Consider the following 19,851-nt stretch of genomic DNA (forward strand, 5'->3'; position numbering starts at 1 on the left):
GTCAGGTGTGAACAGGTGCAGTCCTACATTCAGGCTGCCGGCTCTGAAACGCTCACAAGCAACCTCCTAGCTGTAGACCTTTGGACTGTCTTGCTGTACCTCAGCTTTCTCATCTGTAAAATAGGATGTTCATGGCACCGACTTCATGGGATGATTTTGAGGTTGAAATGAGTTCACCCATGTAAAGCACTTAGAACGGGCTTGGCCTCGAGTAAGCTCTCAACACCAAGGGAGCAGCTAAATTACATGGGGAAAGAATACCGAGCAAGAACAGCAGACGATCAGGGGCACCCTGGAAACAAAGTCCAGAAATAATAGAAAGGGAGGAGAGAGTGTCCAGCACCCACCACAGGGCCTAGCAGGTGGTAAGTAAGTGCTCAGTAAATGTGGATGGATTTGAAAAATATCCTGGGCAGGAGACAGAAGGAGCCCTTCACACTGAATGCAGCAGAAGGGTCAGATGGGGGAGGGAGGGTACTGATCAAAGCCGATTGAATTCACAGGCAGGAAATACCTTGAAAAGGATGTTTCATCCCACAGGAAGTGAGATTGCAATAGATGAAGGAACAAGTGGGCAGCTATTTCTCTTTTTAGTTTAGTTTAGGAACTCTAGTGGAAACTTCTCTCTTTAGAAATTAGTGTAGACAATGAAAGAGATAAAACAGTAGCTTGAGGGGCATGCAGGGTTGAAAGAAAGTTCTTTTGTGTGGCTGAGAGAAAGAGCAGTGGGAGGAAGGGATGATTAATGGAGCAAGAATCTAGAAGAAGGATGGGAGGAGAAGAAATCGAGAGAAAAAGACCTAGGGGTCAGTCTGACAAAAGAACATTTTGCCTGAGGCGAAGGACGTGGGGAAAAGCGATAAGAATATAGAACATTTCGAAGGATGATAAACTGAAGTTCTTGAAGTTTGTGCAGGGGAACTTTAATTTCCGGACGAGCAAATACGCACAACCCAGTGGTGGGAAGGTCAGTACCTTATGTGTTGCGGCCAATGCGGTAGGTGACTCGCACATTCTAGCCCCCAGCTGGCTTACCTTCCTATACTACACACGGTCCCCAGGCCAGATTTAGCCTGTGATGGACTGAGAACCAGGAATGGTTTTCACGGTGTTTGTTTGTTGGATTGTGGTAAATTATACCAAACATAACATTTACCATTTTAAAGTATACCATTCAGTGGCATTAAGTACATTCACAAAGTGCCACTGTGTGCTTATTTATCTTGGAAGTTACCTCATCTTCAAGGTGACTCAGGTGGGCAGGTAGAAAAGGAGGGGAATGCTCTCGACCCGGAGGTAATAATTCAGAATTCTAATCTCAGTTAATTCCGTGTGTATGCTGAGTAAGTCACTTCATTGAGAGCTGCTCCCCTTTCTTCCAGCCAACATTATGCTCTTGAAAAAACAAAGTGCTCAAATTAGAATGCTTGCTTTATTGCTATTCATGTGTGCTCTCTATTTTCCCACACAGCCGCGCGGGTGAGTAATCGTGACATCACCACACACACACACACACACACACACACACACACACACACACACTCCTTATATGAACTCTGCTACAGGAATGCACATGATGTTCAGACCCCTGCTTTTTTTTCCCTATATGATTAATCTCTCTATTATTAGAGATTTTCTTCCTGACTTGAATATACTGGTCCTATCGAGAGAATAACATTTCTTAACATTTCTCTCCCATGGTTCCCTCTCCCATAAAAAGGAAATGTTTCCAGTCTTGCTCCATGTGAGAGAAGCTGGGAGAGGGAAATGACAGAGAAATGAAGAAACTAATTTAAAATAGAATAGAGGGGAAAACAGCACACACACTTCCTAACAGCTGACAAGATGACTCTCGAAGTCAGAACAGATGAAATAAGACCCAGAAAGTCGATAACTAGTCCTACTGGTAGGGAAAATAAGAGGTCTGTCAGAGAAAAGCACGTTCTTGCAGAGGTGAGAAGGGTACTCTTGAAGTCCATACCCAGGAGACCCTGTCACTTGGGCCCTTGTGTTTTGTAGGCAAAGAACAGCCTGTGCAATCGCTTCTGCCCCAGCCAGCTCGTAACAGGCAACACCAGACATCTGAGAGATAATTAGCTGCTTGCCCTTCATTTTCAGCCTACAACTAGACAATCGTGGGTGCAATTATTTGTGTGTACCGATAGATAAAGAACTACCCGCCTTGTGAAAGGGAAATAGATAGAAGCGGGGCCCTCTTTTAATAAGTCAGTGTTTAAAATCCAAGCACGCATGTAATTTGATTAGAGGAAGGACACCCCTGGCTTCTTTGAAATTACATTTTTATACTTTAGCAAGTGCTTTCCCTGGCCCATCTGTGGGCCTCACCACAGCATCATTAGCATGGTACAATCATAATTAAACCCTTCGTGAGAAAGGCCCCATCACAGCCAGACCGGCCGTGGAGCCCACCAGACCACAGAGGTACCCGACAGCCAACACACAAATGGCACAAATAAAATGCCCAAAGGTCGAAGGATGAAAGTTATTGCATCTTGCTGGAAATGTAAAGACATCCACCAAAGGGCGTCCAGCGCGGGGTCGGACACTTGGAAGGTACGCGGCGCAGCGAGTGTTTCCTGAGCCAAGGCTCCCTTCAGGCCTGCACAGCACTGAGAGCATGCCCTTACTTGAGCCCTTCGTGCTCTGTGTTGGTCCCTCTCCCTCAGGGTCTTGCGAGCTACGGTGGGGACAGGCCCGTGCTATTTTCATCTTCTAGTTTCCTCAGCTTATTTCTGTCCCTGGCGGCAGAAAGCAAATTCACACTAGCTTCGATCCAACAAAAGGAAACAAAATGAGTGGCCAACGGAGGCAGGGCTCTTGGCAGGGCTCTGTTTCTTGCTTCCAGGCTCTTCCAGTAAGCAGGCCTCCTCCACTTTGCTGCCGGTGGCCGTCCGCCATGTACAAGCTACTGGCTCTTCAGTCAGCCTGCAGAGGCTTCAGTCCGGGACTACCACTTACCTAGAAAGGTTCCTTAACTGCTGTCAGGAGTTTCTATCTCTGTAAATGGGGAAAATAGTAGCAATACCTACTGTATTGGGTTATTGTAAAGATGAAGTGAGTAATAGATGTAAGGAAGTCACATAGAATGTGCTCAATACATGTAAACTGTGTTAGTGATTCTTGTTGCCTTTAATGGAGGAGGCAGGGAGACAGATATGACAACAGACAATTCTAGGCTTATTAAACACCCTACCTTAATGACCCCAAAAGAAAGAGGGAACAGTTCCATCTCTGCATCTGTAGAAACAATCTGGGGGAGGGACTCTGATTAACCAAGCCTTCTTACGGTTTACTGGATTGCAGGCACATCATAGGTCATTCTGTGCATTACCTCCATTAATTTTCACCATGATATAGGTGCCATTTTTATCCTCATTTTACAGATGAGCGAACTGAATCTTCCAGACATTTAATAGAGAGCGTGCAGAGATGGGCCACCTTTTTCTGTAAAGAACTGGATAGTAACTATTTCAGTCTCAGCAAGCCATCTGGTCTCCATCACAGCTACTCGACTGTGTCGGAGCGTGAAAGAAGCAGCACACAATATGTAAACAAAAGAACATGGTTGTATTCAAATAAAACTTTTCATCAAAATTCAAATTTTATAATATTCATGTGTCAGGAAATACTATTCTTTTGATTCTTTTTCCCAATCATTTAAAAATATAAAAACCATTCTGAGCTCATGGGCCGTACAAAAATAAGCAGCAGGCTGGATTTGGTCCTTGGGCTGTTGTTTGCTGACATTTGAGTCATTTGCCCAAAGCCACACAGCTAAAAATGGTGGATCCCAGCCTTAGGTCCAAGCAGCGTGATTCTGGAGTTCACACACTTAAACACATCAGCCTCTCATTGTGTAAAAATGTATTATTGATGAAGAATTGAGTCAATGAGACTGGAAGGAAATACTTAAGACTTTGCAATAAGCAACGGATACTACTGGACAGGCTCTCAGTGGAATGCCAGAACCTTCAAGGATGTGGCTTGGCCATTTTACACTCTCTCTCTTGGAGCAAGCTGATAGTAGGCCTTGACTATAGACGTGCAGATAAATTCTATCTGGCGGAGGAACAACCCTCTTCCCACAGTGGAAAAGTCAGTTTTGTGTCCACTTGTAGATTCTTTTCAATATCTCTCATCTCTTAATATGTCTGTTCTTTGGATTCTCCTTTGAGCTGGTTGTAACATCTGCCTGGTTCTCTCAGTAAATCATGAGTTAAAATGAAATCTTTAACCCATATTTATTTGCTAATCTGAATGAGGGTCAAGAGTCTACCTTGTTTGAAAATTATCCTTTAGCAGTTTTGGAGGCCTTCCAGGAGGTGCCCAATACACTCCCCTGACAGCTGGGTAAACTCCCCCAACAGAAATGGCGCATCTCTGTGCAGTGTAAATCCAAGCACATCTTTTCTTGAGTTCTAGAGGTAAATTAAAGCAGCAGTAGAACTCTGCATGCTTCCTGGTTTTCCAATTTTAATTTGATCTCTACTCATTTTGTGTTTTGATTTGTTTACAGCCAACAGGTTTTCCCCCGGTGGTGATAGCATGACTAGGAATTTAGTTTATGTAGTGATGTGGTAAAGGGATTATTGGATTATAGAGATCTATTCTCTGTTAGGTGGCTTGTTAGTCTTTTTTATGTTTGTCTATTTGACTACTTTCTGCTAAGTCAGAGACAGAAAGGGAGAAATTTGAAGATGCTAGGCTGCTGGTTGTGAAGATAAGGCAAGGGGCCACAAGCCACAGAATGCAGGTGGCCTCTAGAAACTGGAGAAGGCAACGAAATACATCCTCTCCTAGATCTTCAGAAGGAATGCAGCCTCTGGATTTTGCTCATAAGATCCTTTTCAGACTTCTCAACTTCAGAACCATAAGATCATAAATTTATGTTATTTTAAGCCACAAAATTTGTGATAATTTATTACAGCAACAATAGGACACTGATACAGATTCTTTAAGAATAGATCCTTCTTTCTCAGGATATAATTGGGGAAATCTATTATGAGGCCTTCAAAGCCATTTTTGAGAACAATGCTCATTTAATCAGATATTGCAAGCATTTTTAAGGAAAAGGAAAGACAATAAGGAAAAATTTAAGACTTTGAAATAAGAAAAGACACCACTGGAGATTCTTTCAACAAAACGCTGGAGCCACCAGAGACTCTCTGGCTCTATAGGGATGTGCACTTTGTTTTGACTAAGCTATTTTACCACTCTGTAAGTTCTAGAAAATCGAGAGTAATACAAATAATTTTTGTCCAGAGACATGCAAAGAAATTCTATCCAGTGATGGAACGACAAAAGCCAGGTCTGCATCTATTTGCAAATTCATTTCAATATTCCTGATCTAGAAATAAGTCTGCTTATTGGATTCTTCTTTGAATCACTTGTAACATCTGCCTGATTCCTTCAGTAAATGATGAGTTAAATGGAATCTTTAATGTATATTCATTCCATATCTGAAAGTCGTAATTTTATCTTTTTTTTAAGATTTTATTTATTTATTTATTTATTTGAGGGAGAAAGTGGGAGAATGAGTGGGGGATGGGCAGAGGGAAAGGGAGAAGCAGACTTCCCGCTGAGCAGGGAGCCCGACACGGGACTCAATCCCAGGACCCTGGGATCATGACCTGAGTCAAAGGCAGACGCCTAACCGACTGAGCCACCCAGGCGCCCCATAATTTTATCTCTTTTGAAAATTATCCTTTTCCAAGATTCTGCTATTATTAATACTCTTATATATGTTCCTTTAGGGAAACTCAGTATTTTGTGCAGTCCATTTTATGGCCAGATAGCTCTAATTATTAAAAACATACTTCGTCTATTAACTCAAAATTAGCATCCCTCTAATTTCACTTATTTATTCCATTTTTGCCCCAAGAGTTAAATAAGATAGTCTTAAAGATCTTTTTATTTTTTTAAGATTTTATTTATGTATGTGAGAGAGAGAGAGCATGAGCAGCGGGCAGAGGCAGAGGGAGAAGCAGGCTCCCCGCTGAGCAGGAAGCCCGACAAGGGACTGGGTCCCAGGACCCCGGGATCGTGACCTGAGCCGCAAGCAGATGCTTAACCAACTGAGCCACCCAGGTGCCCAGATATGCCTTTTTAAACTATTTAAAGATATGTGTCCATCTGGGCTCTGAGGGCCATTTCTCTGCCCCAGACTTTATCACTCCCCTGTCCTTTCTTTCCTGACCAAGTCACTTAATTCATTTGCTTCTTTCTGGTTGCCATCCCTCTTGTCATTCAAAAAGTAATTTTTTTTTAAAGATTTTATTTATTTATTTGAGAGAGAGAGCAGAGTGAGAGTGAGAGAGCACAAGCAGGGCCGGGGCAGAGGGAGAAGCAGATTCCCCACCGAGCAGGGAGCCTGACACGTGGCTGGATCCCAGGACTCTGGGATCATGACCTGGGCGGAAGGCAGACGCTTAACTGCTGAGCCACCCAGGTGCCCCCCAAAAGTAATTTTTTTGGCAAAAAGCCTGGAGAATTAGGAAAAGGCTTTCCATACCACCCTCTTCCAACAACATATGTATACGCACACACTCATTCACACACTCTTAAAAGAGTTCTCGCCAGGGACACCTGGGTGGCTCAAATGATTAAGCATCTGCTTTCAGCCTAGGCCGTGATCCCAGGGTCCTGGGATCGAGCCCCACATTGGTCTCTTTGCTCAGCATGGAGCCTGCTTCTCCCTCTGCCCTTCCCCCTGCTCGTGCTCTCTCTCGATCTCTCTCTCTCTCTGACAAATAAATAAAATCTTAAAAAAAAAAAAGAGTTCTAGCCACTACAGGGACAATGATAAAACAGCAAAATTCAGGACATACTAGAAATACAAGTCATGGGGTGCCTGGATGGCTCAGTCAGTTGAATATCCAACTCTTGATTTCAGCTCAGGTCATGTTCTCAGGGTCATGAGATTTAGCCCCGTGACAGTCTCCAGGCTCAGTGTGGAGTGGCCCATTGCACACCCTCCTAGTTCTCCTAGTTCTTGTCCTGCCAATCAGTCCCCACCCAGTGTGTTTGGATTTGACACCAGGCTAACCACAGAGACTGTCGCCCAAGGGAGTCTATTGTGGACCAATCATCACACTGACCTTTGTCTATTGAAATGCTTTGGTTTTGGGTGCCTGGGTGGCTCAGTTGGTTAAGCACCTGCCTTCAGCTCAGGTCATGATCCTGGAGTCCTAAGATAGAGTCCTGCATGGGGCTCCCTGCTCAGTGGGGAGTCTGCTTCTCCCTCTGCCCTTCACCCTGATTGTTCTCTCTCTCACTCTGTCTCAAATAAATAAAATCTTTAATAAAAAAAAAAAAGAAAAGAAAAGAAAAAGAAATGCTTTGTTTTACCAGGATCTGCCTCCAAATATGGAGCACCCCAGGCGAAGTTATTTCTTATTTCTTAGCCCCTACCCTCAAATGCATTCTGTGAGTTTCAAGGTATCCCGAATTAGTCACCTCCTTGGGCTTACCTAGAATTTTCTGGTTCTTTCTCTGGTCTACGGCAGTGGTTTTCAAAGTGTGGTCCTTGGACCAGCAACATTGACATCACCTGGAAGCTTCTTCGAAATCGAAATTCTCAGGCCCACCCCCAACCTACTGCATCAGAAACTCTGGGGGTGAAGCCCAGCAACCTGTGTTTTAACAATCCCTCCAGGTAATTCTAATGCAAATTCAAGTATGAGAACCACCCGCCCAAGGCATCTTTACTCAGGAGGCAGAGGTCTGATTCTGCTCCATGGTCCACTCCGGGGCTGGTGTCCTGGGACTCTGGCCACTTGTCAGAAGCCACACTATGAAGCCTGTTGATCCCTCCTCTGCTTCTCCAGGCCGGCTTTTCCACTTTTTTCTGTTGATAAGCCTTGTCCTGCCTGGACCGCCCACCAGGTTCCTCTTTCTGGCATGAGGATGATCTCAACTTTGGCACAGAGAGCAGAGCTGATGCACACACACCAGAGCAGAAGGAAGTCATTCCTGAACCAGTCTTCCAGCTCTCTGCACATCCCGAAAGACATTCTCTCCCAACTGTGGCCCTTGTGACACTGTCATATAATAAGAAATATATATTTGGTCTTCTTCTCTAGTTCCTGGCACAGAACTCCCCAAACCCTTGTAACTTCCTAAGTCCTAAGAGGAGAAAGGAACAGCGTTTGTTATAATATTTAGTTTTTGTCTCCAGTTCCTGAAATAGCTCTGGAGTGTGAAATGTGAAAGGAGCATCTTTTGTGATTCCTAACAAGCCCCTTCCAACCACAAATGAATTTATGTTAATGAGGCGACTTTTGAAAGGGATGGGGGCTGGTTGCCAGAGGAACCGGCTATGTGATTAGAGGGTTGGAACTTTTAGTCCTACCTTCACACCGCTGCCTCCAAGGAAGGGAGAAGGGGAGAAGTGATTATGGCCAATGATTTAATCAATCATGCATACCTAATGAAACCTCCAAAAAGTCCTAACTGAAGGGGTTGGGACAGGTGGGGAAACGCATCCACATGCTGGGACGGCGGCATGCCTGGAGAGGGCTTGGGAGCTCCGTGCATACCTCACCCTATGAATCTCTTCCGTCTGGCTGTTCCTAAGTTGTATCCTTCATAATAAACTGGTATATGTAAATGTTTCCCTGAGTTCTGTGAGCCACTCTAGCAAATTATCGAACTTCAGGAGAGCCATTAGGAACCTCTGATTTGTAGCCAAGTCGGACAGAGTTGTGGGTAACATGGGGACCCACTACTTGGGATTGGCATCTGAAGGGAGGGCAATCTTGGGATGCCTGGGTGGTTCAGTCTGTTAAGCGTCTGCCTTCGGCTCAGGTCATGATCCCTGGGTCCTGGGATTGAGCCCAACATCGGACTCCCTGCTCATCAGGGAGCCTGCTGCTCCCCCTGCTTATGCACACTCACTCTCTTTCTCTCTCTCTTTCTGGCAAATACATAAATAAGATATTTTTCAAAAATGAAGGGAGGGCAGTCTTGTGGGACTGAGCCCTTAATCTGTGGGGTCTGACACTATCTCTGGGCAGATAGTGGCTGAATTGAATTGAATTATAGAATACCCAGTTGGTGTTTGCTGAGAATTGGAGAACAGATGGGTGTGAAAAACCCACTATTTGCTGTCTTAAGTACTGTGAGGAGAGAGAGAAATGGAGTTTCATCCGTCCTTTCCCCTCTCAACCCTACAAAATAGGAGCAGTCCTCCAGAACTATCTTTTTAGACTCCCTGACAACATAGCAATACTTTCTTATTATTTTCTGTGTTTTCTGGTTTCCATACAATGTGCATAGATTTTGTTTATATCAGGGGGGGCAGTGATTTTATTTAAAAAAGCAAAACGAAAAATGTTGAGACAATGATCCCAGTTTTGAAAGAAAGAAAGATGTGTGTGTGTGTGTGTGTGTGTGTGTAAGACACCGGTGGTGGTCATTGCTGGTGATAGGATTATAGGTAATTTTAGTGGTTTACTTGCCTTCTCATTATTTTCCAACTTTTTACAGAAATGATTGAAGCTAGATACATCATGCATAACATCCTCATATTACTTATTATTTCATGTTACCTAAATGATCCATCAAATTGTAAGGAAATCATGAGTTTCTCACTGTGTTTAAGTCGAACTGACTTGTCTGGGGTCCAGCAGCACATCAAATAATCTTTAAAACACTTATCAGATCCTCAAAAATGAAAGCCTATAGTGCCAAGGATCTGGACCCAAATGCCGGCCCACAGCTGTATTCCCAGGACACTGAACAGCGCCCGATCCTCGGATGACACTGAGTAAGTGAACAGAGCACTCAGCAGCCTCTGTTTCCCAGAAGCTGTCCTCTGTTACACTAGCATGGATTTTGCTCTTTTTGGTCCAATTCAGTTGCTTCTAAAGAAGGAAACCTCCCTCCCTGTTTACCATGCAGGACTTAACACAGACGAATGCCTCATCCTTGAAAAAAGTGGTGGAAACTGTATATACTTTATGGTCAGTTAAACCTGGCACCAAATCTCAGCCTCCTGCATCTGCTCATTAGGGAAATTCTGCATACATCTATGTACAAAGGCACCAGGAACGGAGGAGCTTACCACCCAGCTGGGTACCTCTCAGGGGTTCTGTTTTCTTCTCTGTCAAATGGAGCTGATAATTACTAGGCAGGGTTGCTCAGAGCCTTAAATCAAGCAGTGCACAGAAAATGCCTGGATGGTTGGTAAACAGCTATTTTTATTCATATTGCTGTTGAATTTAAAGACAAACGACTACCCTATCATGTTTTCTGAAATTGAATTAAAATCAACAAACACTGTCTGAGTCCCTATTTTATTCCAGGCTCTGCACTAGATAGGGACCTTCAGGATTAGGAAGGGAGGTACAAATCTATTCCTGTGCTCTTAGAAATCATCACCTATAGTTCTACAAAAGTAATCGTGTTTTCCTTGGCAATATCAGCCTGGGGATAAAAAGTCAAAGGTACAGGGTCACCTGGGTGGCTCAGTCGTTAAGCATCTGCCTTCTGCTCAGGTCATGATCCCAGGGTCCTGGGATCAAGTCCCGCATCAGGCTCCCTGCTCAACGGGGGAGCCTGCTTCTCCCTCTGCCTCTGCCCCCCGCCATGCTTGTACTCATGCAGATGCGTGTGTTCTCTCCCCACTCTCAAATAAATAAATACATAATCTTTTTAAAAAAAGAAAACCTTTTTCTGATACTCGTTACGTGGTAAGGAAGGCTTTATTCAAGACCATTGCAATAGAGGTATTGTAATAATTGAAAGATTTAGCTCAACTCCAAATACAGCAGAGATATCTGGGGACTTATAGCCAATGAGCTGAGTGAGGGGTCAGTGGATGGAAAATTGCTAAGAAAAGACGCCAAGGGTGGGATTTAGCAGGATTCTTGCTCCAACAGGGCTGGATGGCTGGGTAGGCCAAAGACAGGACTGGGACCAAGGTTGAGGACTCATCAAAAAGTCTCAGGAAAGGGGTGCCTGTGTGGCTCAGTCAGTTAAGCGTCTGTCTCTTGGTCTCAGCGCAGGTCTTAATCTCAGGGTTGTGAGTTCAAGTCCCATGCTGGACTCCAATCTGGGCTCCATGCTGGGCCTGGAGCCTACTTAAAAAAAAAAAAAATGGCTCAGTGAAGCCTCACTAATTTTTGGTCAAGGAGAGGGGGTGGGGGATGGGTTAGCCTGGTGATGGGTATTAAAGAGGGCACGTATTGAATGGAGCTTTATCATAATGTTGCCTGCTTTAAATGTGGCACTTGGAACTGAACAATGTAGCACAGACAGGACCTGACCAATGCAGGGCCTAGAAGGATTGTGTCTTTTCTTGAGTGGATGTTCTCTCCTATTCACGGTTGACATTAGATTGCTGTGTAGCCATAGCCATTTTGTGCCTGACTTAAAATTAAGATCTCAGGCAAGGAAAGCGTCAGGTGCTTACTCACAAGAACTCTTCTCTTTCCAATCTATCCATCATCTTACTATCCAAATTATCTTCCTCAAATATATACCTGAGCAACTTCCAATTGTCCACTGAGTAAATCTCTCCACCTCAGCATGGCAGGTAAGCCATCACAATGAGATCGATTAGTTTGAATGAATTCCCCCAAATCTGATATCTCAGGTCTAATCCAAACCATCTGCCCTGAAGCCGAGTACTGGGGACGTGTATGAGGATTCTCCAGAGAAACAGGACCAGTACTATATAGAGAGAGATCTATAGAGGAGATCTTTTTTAATTAAATTTTTTTATTATATTGTGTTAATCACCATACATTACATCATTAGTTTTTGATGTAGTGTTCCATGATTCACTGTTTGCATATAACACCCAGTGCTCCATTCAATACGTGCCCTCTTTAATACCCATCACCAGGCTAACCCATCCCCCACCCCCCTCCCCTCTAGAACCCTCAGTTTGTTTCTCAGAGTCCATAGTTTCTCATGGTTTGTCTCCCCCTCTGCTTTCCCTCCCTATAGAGGAGATTTATTATAAGAACTCAGTCATGAGGCGATGGAGGCCAGTAGTCCCATCCTCTGCCGTTTGCAAGCTGGAGAACCAGGAAAGCTGGTGGTATAATTGAGTCCAAATCCAAAACCCTGTGAATTGGAGAGTTAATGGTGTAAGTTCTTATCTGAGTCCAAAAGCCAAGAACCAGGAACACACATGTCCAAGGGCAGAAGATGGATGGACATCTCAGTTCAAGCAGAAAAAGCTAATTCATCCTTTCTCTGCCTTTTTTTGTTCTATTTGGGGCCCTCCATGGATTGGATGATGCCCACATTGGGAAGGGTCATCTGCTTTACTAAGTTCACCTCTTCAAATGCTAGCCTCTTCTGAAAACACCCTCACAGATAACCCCAGAAACAGTGTTTTACCAGCTATCTGGACAATCCCTTCAGCCCCACCAAATTAACACATAGAATTAACCATCACAGGGGCGCCTGGGTGGCTCAGTCGTTAAGCGTCTGCCTTCGGTTCAGGTCATGATCCCAGGGTCCTGGGATCGAGTTCCACGTCGGGCTCCCTGCTCGGCGGGAAGCCTGCTTCTCCCTTTCCCACTGCCCCGCTTGTGTTCCTGCTCTCTCTGTGTGTCTCTCTGTCAAATAAATAAATAAAATCTTTAAATAAATAAATAAACAAACAAACAAATAAATAAATAAATAACCATCACAGGAGGGGTGGGTCCTGAGGTGGCTTAAGGGGGTAGGGATGGGCTTCTATCCAAGACCCCAGAGAAATCAGGGCACAGATGCCAAAAGTCACATCATGGAGGGTTGCTAAAACCAAAACCAGTTAAGTGAGTCCTGAGGTGATCCGGTGTGCTGGGTAAAGGGAAGTTAAACACTAACTCCCCATGAAGGACGTTTCAGGGAGGGCATTGAGTATATCCATCAAGGCTGGTGGGGGGTAGGTGAGGGGTTCTGGAGATGGAGTTGAGCTCCTACAGTGGCTCCCCCTCATCATGGAAGCATGAGTCTGTGGGCACAGGACAGGTTTCATCACAGGTGCTGTCATCGTTTTGACAGAATGAGACATTGTAAGTCTTTGAGACCATAAAGCTGGAGGTTAGACTTAGAACAGGACAAACAAGGTCTTATCTCATGTGTCACGTCTGTCAGGTCATTGGCTATGGGAGTCCTGGGTTGAGAAAGATTCTGAAGATGCATTTGTTTTTAATAGGATAAAGAATAAGAAACAAGGAACAGAAAAATAGAAAATAAATGAGAAACATAAATACAAATATAAAGCCCAGTGTTAGCTTAGCACTTGGGGATTGGCTGACTAGATATACAGTAGTCTTCCCCTTATCCGTGGGGGAAATGTTCCAAGACCCCCAGTGGATGCCTGAGGCTGTGGATAGTACCAAACCTGTTTTTTCCCTTTACATCCACATGTATGATAAAGTCTAATTTATAAATTAGGCACAGTGAGAGAATAACAACAATAAGTAATAATAAAACAGAACAATTATAATCATATACTATAATAAAGGTTATGTGAATGTGGTTTCTCTTTCTCAAAATATGTGATTGCACTGTACTCACTCTTCTTGTGCTGATGTGAGGTGATAAGATGCCCACATGAAGACAGGAGGTGGGGTGAATGACAAAAGCACTCTGACAGAGTTAGGCTACTATTGACCTCTGACCTCACATCAAAGTAGATCTACTACTTCCGTGACTGAAAATTTGAAAAGTGAAACCATGGATGGTGGGGGTAATGGGGGGGGAGGGGGACTTCAGTACTGTGTTGTCTGGTCAAGCAGAGCATTCACAGGGGCACAAAGTTATCTAAGTCTCTGTCTGCTGATGCGACACCTGGGCAGGAGCGGCTCCATCTTGGGCCTAGTGATTCATTTGCCCAGACTGGACAGCAGTGCCAGCCTCCCCTCGTCCCGTCTGTGGTGCTCAGCAGCCCGCTGAACCTGGCCTCACAAGCATGTGTCGTTGTGGGAAGAAATGCCACACCATCCAATGCAGCTACTGTGAGCCACCTGGAGCCTACAGTGGGTGCGGCCTCTGATGGAGGCCAAGGAGAGCTGTGCTTCTCCGAAGTTTCGTGAATATCCTGTGAGGGGCCCGCAAGTTTGCTGCCACAGGCCGGGGTGCCTCGGCACCCAGATTGAGAACCATGGCCTAGGTAGCCATTTCATCCCCTTTTATACTAACAGCTCTGTTTTCTCTTTAAAAAATGATTTGCCTGTTTTCTTATTTGAACTTACTGGCCAGTCACTCGACTGGTGGAGTACACTCAGTGAAAAGAGCCAAAAAACGGTAATATTTTGGCTGTTAGAAGAAAATGATGAGAAAAGGATAAAAATAACTCAGGAAGTCTTAGAAAATGAGACAAGGAACCACGATCTTACTAAATCATCCAACCCATGTCAAAGTGGGTCCTAAAAGACATTTTTTTTTTCCCTTTTGAATCATGGCCAATGTCTGTTGTTTGGTTTTGAGTGACAGCTGGGATCGACTGGAACAGCAGGAGAATTGGTGAGACCACACTCCCAGAGCAAAACGCGGGGCGGGGGTTGCTTTTTTTTTTTTTTTTTTTTTTTTTGTCTTTAAAAACCAAGGAAGAGAGAGAAGAACAATGAGAAGAAAGGAAGACGAAATTGTCGCTCCCCTCGCATGCGTAGCTTTTTTTTTTTATTACACATTTGGCAAATATAGTCTTTTGCCTCGAGGCAGTGATGTTTGCATCAAAACTGCTTTAATGCAGGATGTTAAAGAAACAGTGGATGGTCAGAGCCCTGGCGAAAAAGGATGAAAGAATCTTTGGGCTTTCGGAAGTGCCTTCCCTCGGCCTCATTCTGCTCCAGCCTCGGGGAGGTGGCCTCGTCCAGGCCTGCTCAATTCTTTCTTTTGTTCCACTTTAAGCATCTTTATAACCCGGTCCTCTGGGTCCTTTAGGCCAGAAGAAGGTGAAAGCAGAGCGAGGGTCCTTTAGACCAGAAGAAGTTGAAAGCAGAGCCTCACAGCAGGATGGGATTGCTCAGATTGTGCTGAGCTATTAATTCCTGTGCCCTTCGGAAGTAGGGACTGTTGGTTTTAACGCAGGAGGAACCTTAACTATCCAAGTGAATGGGGCCCTCCTGGGTGGTTCCTTAAAACTCCGTGAGTCATACAACCAAAAATTGAAAAAACAGATCCTGAGGTCCAGGAGTAAGGGAGCACTTTTTCAGAAACAGGGGTACATTTTTGCTTTTGTTTCCAGATTCCTGAATATAGGTTTCATGCTGTAGAAATCTGAGCTGGTGGCAAAAGGAGCAAAACTGAATGTGTTGAGCCCCTTGGTTCACAATCAGCATTTTCTTGTCCAACAAGGAGCAGGGGTAAGATTTTGTTCTCGTCCCCGAGGCGCTGTGTTGACACCAATGTCAGCGATCAACTTGACGTTGATAATTTCCCAAGTGAAGTTAAACACTGCGGGCTTGCACATACGCACTGGCAAGAAAGGAAGTGCTCCCGAGGACAGCCCGTGAGAAGAGCCATTCCCTCAGCCTACAGGGGGGAGAAAGTGTCTCTTTTTGTAAGCTACAACAGAAAAAGGCAAGGCATCGTATTTTAAATGACTAATTAGCTATTTCATGCTGCAGCTAAAGCACTTACTGTTGACAGAATGTATCACTGTAATGGTTTGGTTTAATGATGTTTGGAAAGTTAAAAGTCTACAATGTGAAACATTCAACTCATTTGCACCATCGTTAAGAAGTGAATGAGAGCTGTGGCATTTCAGAGTTGAATGTGGTGCTCTTGCACCCAAAAAGGAACATCCTTTGAACATTTCCCCCAGAGCCCAGGCAGGCCCTGGATTTGGGGCACCAGGAATGACTAGATCAGGGGGATTACTAAAGGCATGGAAATCAAAACCTCTGCCCAAACTGTCTCCTTGTACTTTAGGAACTGTCAATTTCCAAAGCTAACCTGGGGAATAAACATTTTAAAAATGGCAGGGAAGAGGAATGGCTTGCCCTTAACGCCATCATTGAACAAGCCCACCAGCCATGAGGCACTTGAAGAAAGTGGGGAGGTGGACCTGAGGCTTCGAATGGAGTCTAGTTTAGACTTAAATAAGAAAGTTAATCTGGGGGGGCTCAGTCTGTTAAGCATCTACCTTCAGCTCAGGTCATGATCCCAGGGTGGGGTCAAGCCCCACATCAGGCTCCCTCCTCAGCGGGAAGCCTGCTTCTCCCCCTGCCTCTCCACCCTGCTTATGTTCTCTCTCTTCCTCCCTCATAAATAAATTAAATTAAATTTTTAAAAGAGAAAGTTAATTTAGGAACAGGGAAAATGGAAAAATAGAGGTTCCGTGGTTTTGAATTCCACCAAAGAAAAGCAACAAAAAAAGAATGTGTGATACAATTATTATCTAAACCGTACAGAATTCTGGGAGTTCATGGAGGAAGCCAGGAATCACAGGTGTTTCCATAAGGCCAAATGGACAGTGACACTGAGTGGTTCCCAGATCCAGTTTGGGAGAGAAAGGAATGAGTGGAGACCTCAGAATCGGGAGCACAGGTGCAGATTGTGTTAACAACAGCAGTAATAGCAACACACACGTTCTTTCCTCCCATGTGACCTTTGAACTGCTCTTCCTTCTACCCCAAATATGCCCACTTTCACAGGGCTGGCTACTTCTAGTCATTCACCCTCCATGAGCTTTCCCCAGCCACTGGTCACTCTCCACCATATCACTCTGCTTTAATGCATTCATGGGTTTTTCCACCACCCAAATTTATCTTATTATTTGAGTATTTGTTAATGGTTTCTCTCCGGTGGTGGTAAATGTGTAGCAACTGGTGGTGAGGGAAAGGAAATGAAAGTAAATACATATAACACACAACTTCCAAATGATGATAAAATATGCAATACTTTTTACTGTAAACTCTATATAGTCGATCAATTCTCACAGAATGCCTTTGAGCAGTTTTGCCAAACTCTTATATCTGTAGCCAAACTATGGTTGCAGTTGAACCATGACGTGACCAAAAGAGTTGCATCCCAATCTGTTCTTTTCCCAATAAAAGTATTGTCATTAAATCTGATGTATCATCTGCTATTAAGTGATTTCTCACCCTCACACCAATGAGATTTGCTAAATTGGCACCCCTTTTAGCTTCAGCACTAATGGTCGCCACAGCACCAGCCATCATTTCAGATTTTGTGCAGTTGCAAGGATTGGAACATTGTTTATTAATAGCTTGCAAAATTCCTAAAAATGTAGTGACCCACTCTGGGGCAGGGGGGGCGGACGACCAGTACAAGCCCTGGACCTCTCCATCTTGGATGGTACTAAGTTCTATGACAGAATGAAGGATACCTGGCAAACATCAAATACACACAGGTCCTTTCTTAACATAAAACATACTAATATCTTCGTTTGGATTCTCTTAAATCTTTCATGTGAGATTCTAAGTCTTCCTGGGATGGAAAGACTGGCAAGGGTGCGATCATCCCAGCTACGGTTGCCCAGCTACTAAGAATGGTAATTACCACCTTCATTATTAGAGGCTTCTAATAATCAGAGATTTTGGCCAGATGTGAGACTTGGAGCTGCAGATATCCCAACCAATTCTTCTCATTGTCAGACTGTCTTTTTATAGATATTGTGTCATGGATTTCAAAATGTTGAAAGGCTTCTTGTCTCCTGACTCACACTGTTTCATTCTGCCTCCTCACAAAGTCTGCAATTTCCACTCAGGCTGGTCACGTGATTGGATGTGGCGTTTCTTTCATTCTTAGGACGTGTAAACTATTAGTTTACTAGAGCTGCCATGACAAAGTACCACAAACTGGGTCACTGAAACAACAGAAACTTACCGTCTCACAGGTCTGGAGGCTAGAAGTCTAAAACCAAGACGTTGTCAGGGTTGGTTCCTTCCAAGGGAGAATCTGTCTTATGCCTCTCTCTTAGCTGCTGAAGGTTTGGTTTGCTGGCAGTCCTTGACATCCCTTGGCTTGTGGACCATCTTCCTGATCTCTGCCTTCAACGTTCACGTTGTATTCTCCCTGAGTATTTGTTTATGTCCAAATTTCTCCTATTAATAAGGACATCAGGCATATTGAAGTAAGAGCCCTCCCTACTCCATCCAGTATGACCTCATCTTAACTAATTACATCTGCAATGACTCTGTTTCCAAGTTCAAATTCTGAGGTCCTGAGGGTTAAGACTTCAACATATGAACTGGAGGAAGGACACAGTCCAATCCAGTAGTGGATTTGTGTGTGTGTTGGGGGGGGGGGGTGGTGTCTAACTCTAAAGACCTCTGAACTAGATGGGATCCTAACGCAAGTAAATATATTTTCTGTGTAATAATTAAACATTTTTAAACTTTATGGGATCTTGCATTCTTTCATAGCTTTAGGACCTTACAACTCTTAGAGATATTTAAAGATATTTCACACAGCTTTGTCTGTCTTGTGGCCAAGAACTCAAGAGGTCATTCTTCTGACAACCTGGTTTGAGTCAACAGTGCACAATGCTGAATAACAATGCTGTAAATATACATTATATCTTTGAAAACCCACTCTAAAACCTTTATTCTGTTACTCCCATAATTCCTCTAGAAATTCAACAAAAACAGTTCAGTGATTACTTGCTATTAGTCAATTCTAAGATGAGCATTTTTCCTCAAATTAAAAAAAAATGAGTATAGTTGACGCACCATGTTATATTAGTTTCAGGTGTACGACTTAGTTATTTGACAAGTTTTCTACATCATGCTATGCTCAGCACAAGTGTACTGACCATCTGTCCCATTACATCGTTATTATAATATCACTGACTATATTCTTTATGCTGGCCTTTTATTCCCATGACTTATTCATTCCATAACTAGAAGCCCGTATCTCCCCGTCCCCTTCACCCATTTTGCCCATCCCCCTTTCTCCCTCCCCCTCCTCTCTCTTTCCTCACATTTTAACATCTCTGAAATCACAATCTGTTTATGATCTTTGGCACGTTGTAGTTTAATTAGCATCATATCTTTTTTCTTTCTGGTGGGATATAAAATAATGATATGATCTTAATGGTGTCTTAGTTTCAGTAAAGTACAATGTTAAGTATCTACTATGTGCAATGTGAGACAGGAGTCCAACAAAATCCTAAAGGAGAACACAGGCAGCAACCTCTTCAACCTCAGCCGCAGCGACTTCTTCCTAGAAACATCGCCAAAGGCAAGGGAAGCAAGGGCAAAAATGAACTATTGGGGTTTCATCAAGATAAAAAGCTTTTGCACAGCAAAAGAAACAGTCCAAAAAACAAAAAGACAACCGACAGAATGGGAGAAGATATTTGCAAATGACATATCAGATAAGGGGTTAGTATCCAAAATCTATAAAGAACTTATCAAACTCAACACCCAAAGAACAAATCCAGTCAAGAAATGGGCAGAAGACATGAACAGACATTTTCCAAAGAAGACATCCAAATGGCCAACAGACACATGGAAAAGTGCCCCACATCGCTCGGCATCAGGGAAATCCAAATCAAAATCTCAATGAGATACCACCTCACACCAGTTAGAATGGCTAAAATTAACAAGTCAGGAAACAACAGATGTTGGCGGGGATGCGGAGAAAGGGGAACCCTCCTACACTGTTGGTGGGAATGCAAGCTGGTGCAACCACTCTGGAAAACAGTATGGAGGTTCCTCAAAACGTTGAAAATAGAGCTACCGTACGATCCAGCAATTGCACTATTGGGTATTTACCCCAAAGATACAAATGTAGGGATCTGAAGGGGTATGTGCACCCCAATGTTTATAGCAGCAATGTCCACAATAGCCAAACTATGGAAAGACCCAAGATTTCCATCGACAGATGAATGGATAAAGAAGATGTGGTATATAT

General features: G+C 43.8%; 1 protein-coding gene across 1 annotated transcript in view; it reads left to right on the forward strand.

The window, feature by feature from the left end:
* Positions 1 to 610: 610 nt before the first annotated feature.
* CPM (carboxypeptidase M) overlaps positions 611 to 19,851 on the forward strand; it is a 131,978-nt gene continuing 112,737 nt past the window's right edge. The window contains exon 1 of the mRNA XM_025882939.2: positions 611 to 967. The gene's annotated coding sequence lies outside the window, so the exon portion shown is untranslated. The remainder of the gene's footprint in view (positions 968 to 19,851) is intronic.

The sequence above is a fragment of the Callorhinus ursinus genome, unplaced genomic scaffold, assembly GCF_003265705.2.
Source record: "Callorhinus ursinus isolate GAN/ISIS: 27379988/994484 unplaced genomic scaffold, GSC_fseal_2.0 scaffold14, whole genome shotgun sequence".
NCBI lineage: Eukaryota > Metazoa > Chordata > Mammalia > Carnivora > Otariidae > Callorhinus > Callorhinus ursinus.